We start from the raw sequence: 17,275 nt of genomic DNA on the forward strand, positions 1-17,275 counted from the left end.
CATTTGGAACAACATGAGGGTGAGTAAATGAGTTTTCATTTTTAGGTGAACTATTCCTTTAAGCTTCACCATACACACAATGTTTCTGGTTGTCCTCCCCTGATGCTGCCTATATTAAATTCAGGAAACTATACCTGAAAAGGTATCCTATGATTTGCCAGCAATAAAGGTGTTTATTAGGTTAAACACCTGCATGTGCAGCTTGTAAATGAGTCTGTACTGCAAGTAAATACATTAGTGACTTTCTCTAAAGAATAGTTTTCAGCTTAGCTTGGCTATTTTTGCTGTACTGTAATTGGTAGTGCAGTCTGCAGTACAAACAGACACACACACACACACGCACACACGCACCCAGAGCATAGTCATGAGTTTGAAGTTCATAAAGGGGCTGGAAACTTCAATGAACTTCTCTGGCTTCTGAACAGGGGGCTCTAAAGAGCAAAAGCATAGTTTGATCCAACTAGAGCAATTATGTATCAATTTTTAACAATAAATATTATTATATGAATATCATAATATATATAAAAGTAATTACATGAGAAATCAAAACATACACACACACACACACAAAAACACACATCTTACCCTTGAGTTCATCAGTAATGTTAGTCTGCTTGTGGGGCCTAATGAGCTTCCATTGAGGAACTGGGGGAGGTTTAGGAGGGGCCACCAGGGGGCAGTCTCGAGTGAAGGTGAGCAGCAAAGGGTGACCGAAGAGCTGAGAGAGCCCATACTGCCTCAGACTCTCAGACGAATCAGCCTGGAGAACACACCACCCACCACGATCATAGATTATAGAAGAGAGACTTAATAACGGATTAGACAGCCAGGCCCAGCACTAATCCAAACGGAGCCAAATATTGCTAGAGACTAAGACTGACGGAGGGAGAGTACCATTTGGGGCAGGTTTACACATTAATGAGCTTTAGGTAAATGCTTGGTGGAGGCATCATATCAAAGAAACTGAGTGGGGCAACCATTTTAAAACTAATAAATCGAATGAGCACATCACATAGGTGTCCCCATTTTCATGCTATTCAATAATAATATAATATATCGTTCAAATGTTTGGGCTCAGTAAGATTTGTTAGTTTTAGTTTTTTAGTTCTTCTCACCAAGGCTGCATTTTTTTTTTTTTTATCAAAAATACAGTGAAAACACAAATACTGTAAAATGTTATTACAATATTTTCAGAAGTCATTACTCCAGTCTTTAGCGTCACATAATCCTTTAGAATTCAGTTCTGATTTTTTTTCTCATGGTTATTTAAAGAAAAAGTTCAAAATAACAGCATTTATTTGAAACAGAAATCTTTTAAAATATTGTAAATGTCTTTTCTGTCACTTTTGATCAATTTAACGCATCTGTATGCAAGTATGGACTTCTTAGAAAAAATCACTGACCTTCAAATTGTAAAAGGTAGTGTATGTTCTACAGATTGAAAAACATGTGCTTACCATCCTTGTAAGCACTGAGGTTCTTTTCTCCATCAGATGCAAGGGTTGGTAACTGGCACACACAACCATCTGAGGAATAGGACCAGCGGCTAAAACAGAAAGAAGAAAGAAAGACAGAAAGAGCGTTTGTGAAAAAGACTAAAAGAAGTATACATGAAAGAGGTGTCATTTCTAGTTTATATGCATGAAAAACTTTGCAGGCCCTCAAAATCTAAGCTGAACTTTTTTCCTGTCGTCAGGCTTCAGTCTCTTTAATACTTAAAGCACAATGAAATGAATGGAGTGCAGTCTATTTTGAATAAGAGGAAGAGAGAATGAGTGGATAGATCAAGGCATGAGTTTCAAAGACAAAGGCGTGAACAGCGGAGAGGGCACTGCAATCTGTCAAGCCATATTTTCCTAATTCACATAGCACACAAACTTCCAGTGTAGAGGAAGGAACACTGAGGCACTGCATTATCAGTGTTTGATCTTCATCTCCCAAGGCCATCTCTGATCTCTTATCAGGCCAAGAGGAAGGAAGAGAGGGAAAAAGAAAAGAAAGGGGCCATGCTCAGCTTGTGGGTTAAATTATAAAGTTAATTTGAGCACTTGCTCTTCATGTTTAGAAACACAAAATACTGCAAACAGTTGAATACTATCAAAAATAAAGTATAGTTGGATGCTGGGTTCATTTTATTTATTTATTGTTTGCTTGTAAGAACAAAAACACTTTAGCCTGCCTTGATTAATCTATCCAACAATTAAAATCAAACACTAAAATGTTGATACTCCAATAACAGTAGTAAACTAATAATGTTTTATATCATTTTTATATGTACAATTAATTTAAATTGCCAAAAATAATATTTCGCTTCATTTTAATTTTCTTTTCTTGATTTTCTACTTAGTAATCAGTATTACAAACCAACCTTTGAGCCCAAACTAGCTATATCCCACAGAGTGCTAAATTAATTAAGAAGTTAAAATGCACTTTTTATGTAAATATATATATATTTTTTAAATCATAGCTTTATTTAGGCTTGTCCTAAATGTGATTAAAAGCTGAAAACCACAGAGAAAATATAAAATAAAATAGATCATAAAATATTGGCCGCCTGAGGTTGACAATGAATATTCACAGTTTGTTGAAAAAGAATTAAAACTGATTTTAAGAAGTGCAGGACCTATTTTGCATCCTATTCATGGAAAGTACCATAAATAGAATGAACAGCGATCATGTGTGTGTATGTTTTAATAAAAGAGATACCGCTTTAGGCTCTGAAGATCTGGGCCACGCTACCAAAGTGATATATGTCAAAGCATGTTATAATTTCCAACCCATTAATTAGTATCAAACACCCAGAGGGAGTGAGAGGAAGACAGAGGGGATGGATTCATTATATGGATTAAAGGACCCTATAGATAAGCGGACAGAGCAAACGAAGGAGAGACGGAATGTTTACGGAGGATAACAAGAGAGAGAGAGAGAGAATTTCAGCAGCAAACACTGCATTATCTCAGTGTAATCTGAACCACTCGCTTGCAAAAGCCAATTATCCAAAACAGTCTATCTGAACAGCAAACCATTAGTCTCAATAGACTCCTCAAATCGTTAGTCTCCACAGACATGTCGGAAATCCATGTTTACTATGCATACTGACAATTACACCTCCTCATCACAACAGCATTGAGCTTTTCAAAGCAGGTTGGTATAAAATTGATGCATATTATGCATGTGTGTGCGTGATTTGCTGCTCGTTGCTCTTTTTGCGTATTTCAGTCATAAACTGCAGAGTGACAGAATTGACAGTGCTCGCCCGAGGCCATGCCAGATAATTCAGTTCAGATCACACTACCTGAGAGAAATACACTGGCGCTCTGTTCACAGTCTGACACAAACACACACACAGATTAACACTGCTGCACACTTCTTCGGAGAAAACACAAATACAGTTATGCACACACAAACACAGAAAGGGGGTTGTTTTATTTATTCATGCTCATGATACACATCTTGCAGGGAAGGCTGTGGCACTGATTCCATAATACGAGAACCTGCAGAAGAAGTGATGCATGGAGATGGAATTGGGTGCTACCTGAAGACAAGCAGTCAGAAAGGACAGACTGATACATATGGGTCATTTTACCCTTTATGGCCTGCTAAACGGATCACCATTTCTTTATGGAAAGCTTCATGCCACGTTGACTGCAAATTATTAATAGCCGTTTACAGAGAGCATATAGAGTGTTTCTGTATGAGGATCAAATATTCATGCCTCAACTACATTTTTCAGAGTGAATAATGTATGGTGAGGAGAGAGGGGAAAAGAACCATGTATGAAAATATCTGTATGCACACATACAACACAAGAAAAGAGATTTCAAACTCACTGTTATTTTCATGGATAGCTGCTTTGGGCTGAATGGTCTTTCTGTCTTGGTCGTTAACTTTATTCTTCCTCGTAGTAGACTCTGACAAGAAAAACATTTTAGGACAAAGCTTAAAGATCTTCTTAAAAGACCTACACAATATTACTTTCATAATATTATACATTTATTATAACATATTATATGATACAATTTCCATGATTTTTTCCCATGATACTCACATATAATATAGTATATAACTTGAGCATTACCAGAAAAATTTAGATTACATTTAAATTTTGACTACATCCATTTCCATGACTTTTCCAGTTTTAATAGTTGAGTCATCAATATTTTTGTGCCTTTTCCCAGAAGATACTTCCAATTTTTGTTATTTATATATCTGCTAAAAGGTAATTTTTTTTATCGACATTTAGGTGTGCATTAGCATGTAGATGAACTCAAAGCCAACACACACAAACTGAAACTCATCACAAATTGATGTCATAATGAGGTCTTCCACGCTTAACAGCTTTATGGTGGTTACCACAGGGCTTCAGATTGATCACGAGGCCCTGAAGATTTTTAAACCTATCGCTAATAATACCCCTACTCTCACTGAATACTGCCATTGTATCTATATGTATGAGGTCAAAAGGTTACCACTGTACCACTAAACCTCCACACTGCAACATTAAGAATAAAAATGTTGTGAATCAAAAAACAACTATCATAATTATGGTTTTCATTAGCCTAATTGACAAAGAGTGTTAATACAAAGTATCATAGACTGAAAAGCCTCAAATACTTAAATGACTTTGAATCCTAAAGCACGCAGACCATTTTAAAGTTTCATTAGAGTCATTTACACAGCAGGTTATCTTGCCATATCGATTCTCTCATTTACTCTCTCTGCCGGGGTCTTTTAATCAGACACGTCACATACCGTTAATGTATAAATGACTGCAATGTGTGTGCGGGTCTGTACCTCTGCTCTTCAGTACTGTGGGAGTTTCGCTCTTGATCTCGTTCACATTAGAATCTGTTGTCGTTAGGTCAGCAGACGTAGTCTCCTCTGAGCTCTCTTTCTCCAACTGGAATTGAGGAATATTGTCCCTCAGAAATTCCCAAATTTTCCCTGTATACCAGGATCTGAGAATGACATTAACAAATGGAAGATTAGAGTCTGATGTTTTGATCTCCATCGCTTCATTAGCGTTTTACTGTGAACTTATCTAATAATCTCAATTGATTAAAGCCTATTTAAGCCTGGACTAACAAAAGGCTTGTATCAATTGAATGTCCAGTCACAGGATCAATGGATGAAACTAATAAAGCTGAACAAACAAGCCTCTGAACTTTAGACCAATCAATAAACAGCAATTAGAGGAAAGGCAAGCAATGCTCAATTAACTAGTAGAGGTGATCACTACAGCTTGAATAAAGGTCTAAACCAATAAAAACTGATGCAAACAACACACTCTCTCTCTTGTTTTTAACTTGAATCTTTAACATTCCACATACGTACACTAACGTTCAAAACTTTTTAAAGTTAATATACATTCCTGGTAATCTTTGAAAAGGTCCTTTTCAGTCATCTGCTTGCCCATGTTTTCTAATTTCATGCTGAAATTTTGTCAAAATATTTGGCTATCAGGTACTACATGAATTTCTTGGACTCGCTTGGCTCTCTGATTTTCTGGCAAATATGTGAGCTGTTGGACTGAGATACGACTACAAGATCCTGCAGGGCTGCAACATGGAGTAAATGACCTCAGGAGACCCTAGTTTGATACACACACAAGTCAATCCTTGAAAAAAAAATGATAGCACTCTAGAAGATATGACAGAAAGATGTGTGCACTCATCTCACAGCAATGTATTTCTCCAAAATACGAGCGTACACTCTCTGAATGTGTGTACTGGTCTCTGAGGAGTCTATAAATCGTAAATTACAAGACACCACGCCGTGTTTCCCAAAACAGAGCAGATGTAAGAGTTTTGCTGAGGAAGTGACAACAAACTACACAGACAGGGTCAAACGCTAGAGAAGAGAAAGTTTATTTATTTATTTGTATTAAGTTACATGCAAACTTCACAACAACAACATTCCTGCAGTAACTCGATAAAGCTGGAATGGCGGTGAAGACCAGCCATTTGTTTGCAGAACAACAACATAGTGTCTGCAGCCCATTTTCTCCTAATAAGGGTGGCATCTGTGCACACTGTGAGGAAAAGAAGGACATTCTGTGGACCGCAGAGCACAGCTTAATGAAGCTTGTTAGCACATTCCACAGACATAAAGACAATGGTAGGCTGAGAGAACAAACTATTAACTATAAATCTTAAATAAAAGCTCTAAAAAAGCAACAACAAAAAACTTGTGAGAGTCAATTTTAAACACAGAATGCAAGTCAACATTTTAAGTCTTTAATTAAACACATACATGGATGAACTGTTCACGATTAGATAATTAGAGCTTTTGCTTTTAGAAAATAGACTACGTGAATTTCCTTTTCATGTAAACGTTTCATGCCAGCCTGTTAAAAATAATGTACATTGTCTTATACCGTATAAACCATGTAAAAATGGACAGTGCAGAATAAAAAAATGCTCAAGGCAAAGTAGCGTTTTTGACAAAATTCTTAACATTTTGTAATGTATTTGTAAGGGACACCACAAACTCCATTCATCCATTCTCCAAACTGCTTGTCGTATGTAGGGTCACTGGGAAGTTGTGTACTAACCTTAATTGGCAATCAGTCTGTAAATCAATAAAGGTGTGTTGAATCTTCCAAAAAAGAAACCTTTTAATAACCACATTTAATCTAAAAATCAGGCATCACAACTACCATAAGGCCATGTCTAACAGTTCTATTATTACTTAATACATTTTTTTTATTATTAATGCTATAGCCTTCAATGATCATTTTAATAACTTAATGATACATTTCAGCCAATAAATGCTAATAATTTATTCTGACCTTTGACTAATACTCGTTAGCTTTGAAACATACAATATTTGGAAACTTTACGAATCCACAGTAGAGTGAGATTTTGAGTTTGAAGAGAGTTTAAAGAGAGTCTCACTTTAAAAGAATGATCTCCGGTATCCAGCCGGTGAGACAGTGGATGACTGTAAACTCTCCAAACTCTCTCCCGGAGCCTGAGACTGGAATACTGGAGAGAGAACACCATAACATCCTTGTCACACATCTAACAGGTTACTTCTTTGCTGGACACCCATACAATACATACAAATAGGTGTGGATACATCCGAAAATACTAGCAATTATTCTACGCTCAGTAAGGACTGCATGAATATGCACTGTCATTTCAGACATTGATCTGTGCATGTCTATGTGTGTGTGACCTCTTGCTCTCTTTCTCTGAAGAAACCAGATGGCTGATGCTCTAATTGTGCCTCACGGGATGCTGCATTCAACCAGTCCGGCAGCTATTAATTAACTGCACGATTTCACTGTTCATCTTCACGCAAAGAACCATTCCATCATTATCACTGCCACACAAGAGGACAAACACGCTTTAAAAAGAATGTACTGTGACTTCAGGTGAGTGACGACTGTGATCGCTTCTGCTCCAGACCTTGGCAGTAAAGAATTTTACAGCATGTATGTGAGTGTTGATTGGGAAAAAGCCCCCTGGAAAGACATCATTGTGCGCTTTGTTTCCTGTTCATATTACTTAGAACCATAAATGATTAAGTGGCTCAGAGATTCTCATTTCCTAAACTAGATTAAACTTTTACATCATGAAAAAATCTGTTCTCCTATGGAGCACAAAACAGATATTCTGAATAATGTACTTTCTTTGCAAGCAATTTGTGTGACATTCAGACTGAAATTTAAGTCGTTACTCTGTAATAAATATCCACTTCAGTGAGCTAACCATTACATCTGGATCAGTCAAGTGAGCTAAAATTGAGAACCTGGTCAGTCACATTCATGTAAGAATCATACAGGCTGGTTTTGTGAACTAGATCATCCAGTTCATTGAAAAAATTAGATTCAAAGGCATTTCAAACACTTAATTGTTTGTAAGACTCACTCAGTACTGGCCAACTTTAGTATGCCTTTAGTCAAGAGCATAGGCCAAAGTTCTGATTGGTTCGTAGTAGCAGGAAGCAGCAGGTTATCATCCTTGTCAAATGGTAACATGTCATCAACAGTAATCTTCCTCCAACTTCCCTAAGAAAGCAGAAGACAATTCTTGTAAAAATGTACATTCATTAATGAAACAGCACTCTAAAATATCTAGGTAAAAAAACAGGATTGAAAACTGTTTTTGTGTGCTGCAAAAAAATCTTCATATAATGGTCACACATTCAATCTGGACAGGCCATTAATAGCATGAATTATGAGACTCAACATTTGTTAAATAACATTAATTCGCTCATGGAGTACTACAAAATTCAGATTTTAATGATCTGCTCACCATCAAACTCATCTTAATATAAACAAAACCAAATGTGTATCAATCAGTGGTCAGATGAGCCTTTAAAGTCCATGGTTCATAAGTGCATATTTTGTACACGGTAAAATGAGCAGTGTAAAATGCAGTGATAAACATCATAAACTCTAATGGAGTTTTATTAAAGAGAGTGAACTTAGAAGATCAGTTAGCAACAAAATAACTATTGCCCAGCACATAGGCCTTATCTAAAATGCTTTTGTGCCTGAGAGAATGTTACTATAATATTCTTTGATATCACCTGCTGATATCACCAATTTGCATATCGCAGAAACCGTTCCACAGACGATGCTATTGCCTTCACCCTGCACACTGCTCTCTCCCACCTGGAAAATAAGAACACCTATGTGAGAATGCTGTTTGTGGACTACAGCTCAGCATTCAATACCATAGTGCCTGCCACACTGGTTGAGAAGCTCCAGACTCTGGGACTAAACGGATCTCTGTGCAGCTGGATCCTGTACTTCCTGACAGGCAGATGTCAGGTGGTCAGAATGGGCAACAACACTTCATCCCCGCTGACCCTCAACACTGGTGCTCCTCAGGGCTGCGTCCTCAGCCCACTCCTGTACTCCCTGTACACACACGACTGTACAGCAACACACAGCTCCAACGTCATCGTCAAATTTGCTGACGACACAACGGTGATAGGCCTGATCACTGACAACGATGAGACGGCCTACAGAGAGGAGGTGAGAACCCTGACTAAATGGTGTCAAGAGAACCACCTCTCACTCAACATCGACAAGACCAAGGAGCTGGTGGTGGACTTCAGGAGACAGAGCAGAGAACACACACCCATCACCATCGACATGACACCTGTGGAGCGAGTAAACAGCTTCAAATTCCTCGGTGTTCACATCACTGAGGATCTCACATGGTCCGCTCACACAGATGCAGTGCTGAAGAAGACACACCAACGCCTCTTCTTCCTGAGACGGCTGAGGAAGTTTGGAATGAACCCCAGCATCCTCAGATCATTCTACACCTGCACTGTGGAGAGCATCCTGACAGGCTGCATCACCGCCTGGTTTGGAAACAGCACTGCTGGCAACCGCAAAGCTCTGCAAAGGGTCGTGCGAACTGCCCGTCACATTGTTGGAGGTGAGCTTCCCTCCCTCCAGGACATCTACACCAGGCGGTGTATAAAGAAAGCCCGGAGGATCATCAGTGACTCCAGCCACCCGTCCCACAGACTGCTCTCTCTGCTGCCCTCAGGAAGACGTCTCCGCAGCATCCGATCCCGCACTAGCCGACTGAGGGATAGCTTTTTTCCTCAGGCTATCAGGCTAATGAACAGTCAAAACTAATATACCTACAGCATAATCCCACTTTACAGTATACGCACTGCACTTTAATCCCATACAGTTCAAACTGGACTACCAGTACACTACTGCACAAATACAACAATCTTTTTGCCAGCACCGGATACCATCCAATGCACATCCATGACATTTGCACATCCGGTTTATATATAATCTGCTGCATCTTCGCATATTACTGTGTGTATATAACGTAGAATGTGTACTACATGCTGTGTATAATGTGTATCGGTAACTGTATGTCTGTCTAATAGTACACTGTGTGTACTGAGTATATGTATGTGTATATTACACATTGTCATCTGTATAAGTCTGTACGTATGTATGGTAATGTCTATATGTAAATTGTTTTTGCAGTGTCTGGAGCACGCTCTCAAGAATTTCACTCACGAAGGCACACGTGCTGTGGTGATGTGACAATAAAAGTGATTTGATTTGTCAAACAAATCACTGTTACCTGCGTGTAGATCATAGGTTTGCTCATTTAGGACTAGGAGCTGTTAAGGTAAATAATTGTTTCTCAGTTTCTTGTGCCCAGAGGATAGAGAAATCTGACAGTCACGGTTCTACCGACTCTCTTGGCTCCCTGATAAGCGTTGTGTTCTCACTTAATCACCACCTAAAGGACACAGTGTCCTTCCAGCAGGAAAATGTGGACATATGCTACAATAGGTGTTGAGTGGCCTGTGTATATTTGTTGTGTACATTTTTACGCTATAGCCAATCCGAATCATTTTGGGCACATTTGCCAATTTTGTGAATCACCAACCAGAACCTCTTGGTCAGCAAAGATTCTTTTGTGTTCAACAGATGAAAAAAACATGGTTTCAAAATAACACGAGGGTGAGGGTTTTTTTATGACTGAAATGTCAATTTTTGCTGAACTATTCCTTTAGTTATTCCAGGTTATTTTCCACTGAAAACCATTACTTTGAATTTTCATTGATTTTTTTTTTTTTTTTTACAAAACTCTTCTAGTTATTCAAAACAAATGGACACAAAGAAAGTAGTTTTCAATAAAAATATTCAACATTACCAAAAAAATACAATTTCACTGCTGGTTGTATTATTTATTTATTTATTTTGTTAAATTGCTAGCATTATTCCTCATTTGCAAGTCACATTGGATAAAAGCATCTGGTAAAAACAAATAAATGTTGCACTTATGAATGTTGAATAATGGATCATCTAATATAACATCGTGACATACTGATTAGACCACTGTGTGTGCATGTAAATTTAGCTACTTCAGTGTCTTCACGGATGCCTCTGCCACCGGCTGGGGGACCACGTACAGCGGGCATGCAGTGTCAGGGGTGTGGACAGACTCCCAACTGCATTGGCACGTCAACTGCCTCGAGTTGCTAGCAGTATGCCTTGCCCTGGGCTGCCTGAAAGGGCCGTTACGGGGCAAGCATGCGCTGGTCCGTACGGACAATACTGCGACCGTGGCGTACATCAACCGTCAAGGGGGTCTGCGCTCCCGTCGCATGTCGCAACCTGCCCGCCATCTCCTCCTTTGGAGTCAGAAGCATCTGAGGTCGTTTCGCGCCATTCATGTCCCTGGTGTGCTCAACCATGTGGCCGACAAGCTCTTACGAGCTGCGCTGCCGGGAGTGGCGACTCCACCCCCAGGTGGTCCAGCTGATTTGGGGAGAGTACGGCGAAGCTCAGGTAGACCTGTTTGCCTCGCCGGAAACCTCTCACTGCCAGTTTTCCTACTCCCTGTCCGGGGGCCTTCGTAAATATGTGTTTCCCCCAGTGAGCCTACTTGCACAGACCTTGTGCAAAGTCAGGAAGGACGAGGAGCAGGTCCTGCTAGTTGCGCCCTATTGGCCCAGCCGGACCTGGTTCCCGGAACTCACGCTCCTCACGAAAGCCCCTCCCTGGCGAATTTCTCTGAGGAAGGACCTTCTTTCTCAGAGACGGGGCATCCTTTGGCACCCGCGTCCAGACCTCTGGAAACTCCATGTCTGGTCCCTGGATGGGATGCGCAGGTTCTTGGTGACTTACCCCCTGAGGTACTTAACACCATCGCTTCGGCACGTGCACCGTCTACGAGACGTGCTTGCGCCTTGAAGTGGAACCTGTTTGTCAAGTGGTGTTCTTCTCGCCGAGAAAACCCCCGAAGATGTTCGATCGGTGTCGTGCTTTCTTTCGTGCAGCAAGGGTTGGAGTGTAGGCTGTCTCCCTCCACCCTCAAAGCTGCCGCTATTTCCGCATGCCACGATCACATCGATGGTAAGTCCGTTTGGTAAGCACGACCTGGTCGTCAGGTTCCTTAGGGGGGCGAGATGGTTAAATCCTCCTCGACCCCCCTCCTTACCCTCTTGGGACTTTGCTCTGGTACTTCGAGCACTCCAGATTGCTCCCTTTGAGCCTTTGCAGTCAGCAGACTTAAAGATTCTGTCTATGAAGACTTTGTTGCTGGTTGCATTGGCCTCCATCAAGAGGGTAGGGGACCTGCAGGCATTTTCGGTCGACGAATCGTGCCTAGAGTTCGGGCCAGGTGACGGCCACATGGTACTGAGACCCCGGCTTGGCTATGTGCCCAAGGTTCCTACCACTCCCTTCAGGGACCAAGTAGTGAGCCTGCAAGCGCTGCCCCCGGAGGAGGCAGACCCAGCCCTGGCTTTGCTCTGTCCAGTTCGTGCTTTGCGACTGTACATAGACAGAACTCAAAGCCTCAGGACCTCAGACCAGCTCTTTGTCTGTTAAGGAGGCCAGCAGAAGGGAAAGGTTGTCTCCAAGCAGAGGATGGCCCACTGGGTAGTGGATGCCATCGCCTTGGCTTACCAAGCACAAGGCGTCCCCTGCCCGCTCAGGTTGCATGTCCACTCTACGAGAGGCGTGGCATCCTCCTGGGCGCTGGCTCGTGGCACCTCGCTGACAGATATTTGTAGAGCTGCGGGCTGGGCACCTAACACGTTCGCTAGATTCTATAGCCTTTGTGTCGAGCCGGTCTACTCCTGTGTTCTCACCTCAGGTCAGAGGCACGGAGAGGTCCCGGCTTAGTGTTGGCTTGTTGCGTTACTTGCGCTTATTGCTCCAGAAAGTCCCTACAAGGCAGACCCTGTTGAGTCCTCCGATCACCCTTCGGCAGCCAGACGTGGCGGAGTGTTGGCGCCAGGCCTTTACTCCATTGTATCCTTGAGAACTGGATTTAGGCTGGGTTCCATATGTATGACCCTACGGGGATCCCATATGTGTTATTCCACGAGTTGCTCCTAAACGAACCCCGTGTCTTTCCCTCTGGGAGAACCCACCTCTTGTCAGGTTGGAGTCACCCCAGTACTTCCATATGTAGTGCAACCCTACGGGGTTAGTCCATATGTACTTCTCCACATAATTCCTTCAGGGAAGGATGTGGTTCCGCAGCGGTCCTTTCCAAGGAAAGGGTACGCTTTCCCAGTGTTATCCAATAGTCTCACTGAATGGGTTTTGGTGAACAGCAGTGATCGACACTCTCTGTGTTTGCCCTGTCCCACCGTCCTTAAGCAAGGGGTTACAGGAGGCTTGCTACAGAGCGTTGGAAGGGGGCAGCTCCTGTGGCGCTTTGGTAGGGATTCCTATTCGTCGGTCAGTCCGACGTACGTCAAATGTGACCGGGACGTCTCAGTTACATAGGTAACCCTCGTTCCCTGAAGGAGGGAACGGAGACATACGTCTCGTCGCCACAGTCGCTGGACCCCGCTGATGCTGCCGTCTTACCTGTTCGGCTCCTCAGCGAAAACCTGAAAATGCAACACACCTGCTGCTCATTATATACCCGCGCTGCGAGGTGAGCAGCTGCTGCATGTGATTGCATGCCAATGTGCATTGGCTCGTTTTAGTTACACTCGAAGCAGATTGGCCTCTCTAGCGAGATTCCTATTTGTCGGTCAGTCCGACGTACGTCTCCGTTCCCTCCTTCAGGGAACGAGGGTTACCTATGTAACCGAGACGTTTCTAAAGATCTGCATTGATGAGTTTCAGCTTTCTAGCTTCAGATCAATTAGAACAAACTCAAAATCTGTATTTTTTAAAGAAATTAATAATTTTATTCAGCAGTGATGCATTGTATTACTTTCTATTCATCAAAGAATCCTGGGAAAAAAAGTATAATGTTTAGACAAAAAATATTAAGCAGTTTTCAACATTCATAACAAGAGGACATTTTTTAATGAGCATATCAGAATGAATTCTGAAGGATCATGTAACACTGAGGACTGTAGTAATGGCTGCTGAAAATTCAGTTTTGTTATTACAAGAATAAATTTAATTTCACAATATAATAAAATAGGAAGCAGTTCCTTTAAACTATAATATTGTTTGACAATTTTACTGTTTTTACTGTAGTTTTTATCAATTAAATGCAGGTAAGCATAAGAGACTTATTTCAAAAACACTAATCAACCCCAAACTCAGTGTGATTATTTGAGGTCGCACAATAAAACATTATGAAATGTATTATTGATTATTGAAAGCGATTATAGTTGTGCACACTGGGTGTATTAGATATTACAATTTGTGTGCCCAAAGAAATGAAAATATAATAATTTTTCTCACATTTTCCCCACGACTATCACAGATCATATTGACCCTCTGAGGGACATGAGTCCATGAATATTTAATAATCTTCTGTTAATGGACTTTTAATCAAATGTAAATTGAAGGCTCTTAGTATCACTCACATACTTGAAGAGAAGAATCACAGTTATCATCTTTTTATCCCAACTGTTGCCATGGAAATGACAACAGAGCTGACCTTCATTTGTTCTGTCAATTAAACATCTTAAATACAACTAGTCAGAGCAGCGTTTAGTCAGTCAAATTTAAGACTTTTTAAGACCTTTTTATGACCATTATGATTGAAATTTATGACCTACACGAATTACGAAAAATAACTTCAGACAATAACTCAATAACTCAAGAACACAGGAACAACACTTAACAATTGTAAATTGTAACATTGTAAAGTAACAAATATTTTATGGTTTCATAGACTGTAGGCCTAGGCTACATTAGATCACTAGCAGTTGGGAGTTCGCACAGGTTTCTGTGAAAGTCCTTATGACAAGTCTGTTTGCTGCACTGCCACATGGACCTTGTAGTTCTGGAACGCTCAGACAGAACTACAACAGGCGAAACGAATGAATGCCGCCGCCTGCGCATTTTCGGGGGGGAAAAGGCGATGGTAGAACCAATGAATGAACAAGCATATCAATTTAAGACGTGGCTAAATGTAATTTATGACCTTGTATGGAAAATCTGGATGTTTTTATGACTTTTTATGGCCTAAAATTCTTATTATTAAATTTAAGACGTTTTATAACTTTTTATGACTCCGCGGAAACCCTGTCAGAGGCAAAAATAATTGGTTTCAGAGCTCTAGTGCCTAGCCTTGATTGCCTTGTGATTTCGCTGCTTGTTGTGACTATTTAGCACCCCATGACTTGCCTAGACTCATCAAAATGGAGGAATAATTGTGAAATGTTGTGCTGGGCATGAGGTAATTTAATCACAACCTGAACTCTTATGAAAGCAGCATAAACAGATTTCATCAATTAGGCTCAGCACTGAGGCTAAGATTAGATTTCCCACCCCAAAAAATGCAACTAAAGAACATGACCCACACAAAATACACAAGTATGCTTTGTATGCATGTTGGTTGGTCATGTCAGGACAGGATTAGTTTAGTGTCATGTCGTTATATGTCAGATCGATAACTTTACATATCACAAACATTCTCAAAACTACATTTATAAGTACACTTGCCAAATTTTCATAAAAAATCTCTTTATGCCAAGAAATCAGAATTGTTGCAAACTCTGGTTAACTTTCAGGTTAATTCAGTTTCTTCAAGTTTGTTGGACCTGCTAGAGATGTGAAAACCACTTATATGGCTGATAAACCCTTACCTTATTAAGTATGTACTCTGAAGGACGTTTCCAAGTGTGTACTCTCAAGGAGGCAGGAAGTTCAACCTTCCCATCTGGATCATCAAAGAGCTGTTGACAATGTTGTTACATAAAATGCTCAGTATGGTTTTAGATTTCGCATTCAAAGGAAAACAAATACAAAACAGAATAAAAGCTATTAAAATGATGATCAAATTACAAAGTGCATGGTGCCAAACACTCTGACTCATCAACTAAAATGCTACAGTACATCTCTCAAGCTAAGCAGTTTGCTGAAACAGATTTCTACTCACACCAACCCTGACATTGCTCTGTAAAGCTTTTATAAAGGAAAGACATTGAATATTAAATCACATTCGACTCATCAATTCTCACCTTGCTATCCTTAGAGGCTTTAGCTGCATCCCATTTCTCAGCATTGACCTCAGTGTTGCTCCACTCTGGCCAGAGAGAGATGAGACCCTTCTTTGGCTCTTCAGGACTTCCTGATGCACTGACCACTGAGGATGTTCTAGAGACAGTGTAATCTATTAAAAATATGACTATTTAATCATTTCATTTGCATTTGCATATTTTGAATTTGCATGATTTGTCAATTGTTATTTTCATTCTAAACTGCATATTACCATCAATCACTCTCTCTATCTACAGTACCCACTGTATATTTAGGTTTAAAACTTTATTTTCCTTTGCACACATTATTCCAAACACTGTTTTTTTCTTCTTCTTCTTCAGGGAACAAAAATTATAGCTAAACTGAATGCTAAATTAACTTATAACAGGACTGAAACAGAAATTTGAAAACTACTTATTAACCTACCGCAAAGAAAATGTGATTCTATGTTTTAAAATGTTAGAAAAGTAGGCCTGTTGTTGTTGTTGTTGTTGATGCAAAATACACAATTTCGTGTTAGGCACTGATCAATGCTGCCATACAATGTCATACATTAACTTGCCAGAAACAAACGTATCTTGTCAAATTGCAAAATAACGTTACCGACCGTCCCCAATATTTTACTAAAAACATAAACAACTTCCGTAAGCTAAGGACAAACACGATACAGTAAATATATAGGGTGGAATAAATGTTTTATCGAATTATATTATCTGTGACTTATCCATATTATTGAAATATTGCGAGGGCATAAACACAGCGAGGTTGTGTTAATGAATCTTCAGCCAAATCTTACTCTTTTTTGGGAGAGTGTCCAGGCGAAGAAGCGACGAGGCTGGAGGAGGACGTCTTTTTCTTGGGTGTCTTCGACATTGCAAATGTACGTAGGCCTTATTTCTAGTCTAAGAGTTCATAGTTTGAAGCAACACTTGGCTGATTAAAGCACGAAAGATAATGCTGAATAGGAAGCGAAGCCCAGGGTGAGACTCAGGCAGTGGGGACAGTTTGCCATGTTGCTAGGCGACAGCATCGCTTGGGATTGCCGACAGCACGAGCGCAGGGCTTTATTACCAACTCGCGCCAATGAACTCCTCCTTACATCCTTAAACAAACCCTTGAGTCTATTCACTGTCGTTTAGCGATGGGAACAAAGACTCGTCTCTTTTCTCCTCTTTCGAATAGTGCATGTCATAGAACCGATCACAAAAAAATGTAAAATCAGTTTACCTTTTTACGTCAACACGTAATTACGTCATCACGCTACATGACATCTCATCATATGTATTTATTTATTTATTTTTCTCTTTTTACATTGTGACAGCTGTAAAGAAAGACCCTAAAACAACTGTTAGTGACATCAGC

General features: G+C 40.3%; 1 protein-coding gene and 1 pseudogene across 2 annotated transcripts in view; both read right to left on the minus strand.

Moving 5' to 3' along the window:
* Positions 1 to 16,944, minus strand: part of LOC306880370 (androglobin-like) — a 50,323-nt pseudogene extending 33,379 nt beyond the window's left edge. Inside the window, exons 1-9 of the transcript in view lie at positions 16,710 to 16,944; positions 15,895 to 16,030; positions 15,520 to 15,609; positions 7,875 to 8,014; positions 6,897 to 6,986; positions 4,795 to 4,958; positions 1,458 to 1,546; positions 586 to 760; positions 344 to 431 (exon numbers count right to left, since the gene is read on the minus strand). The product of the transcript in view is annotated as an androglobin-like (transcript). The remainder of the gene's footprint in view (positions 1 to 343; positions 432 to 585; positions 761 to 1,457; positions 1,547 to 4,794; positions 4,959 to 6,896; positions 6,987 to 7,874; positions 8,015 to 15,519; positions 15,610 to 15,894; positions 16,031 to 16,709) is intronic.
* Positions 1 to 17,275, minus strand: part of LOC306879751 (enhancer of rudimentary homolog) — a 1,222,178-nt gene that overhangs the window by 350,480 nt on the left and 854,423 nt on the right. The gene's annotated exons all lie outside the window — the stretch shown is intronic.

The sequence above is a fragment of the Barbus barbus genome (genome assembly GCF_936440315.1).
Source record: "Barbus barbus genome assembly, chromosome: 14".
NCBI lineage: Eukaryota > Metazoa > Chordata > Actinopteri > Cypriniformes > Cyprinidae > Barbus > Barbus barbus.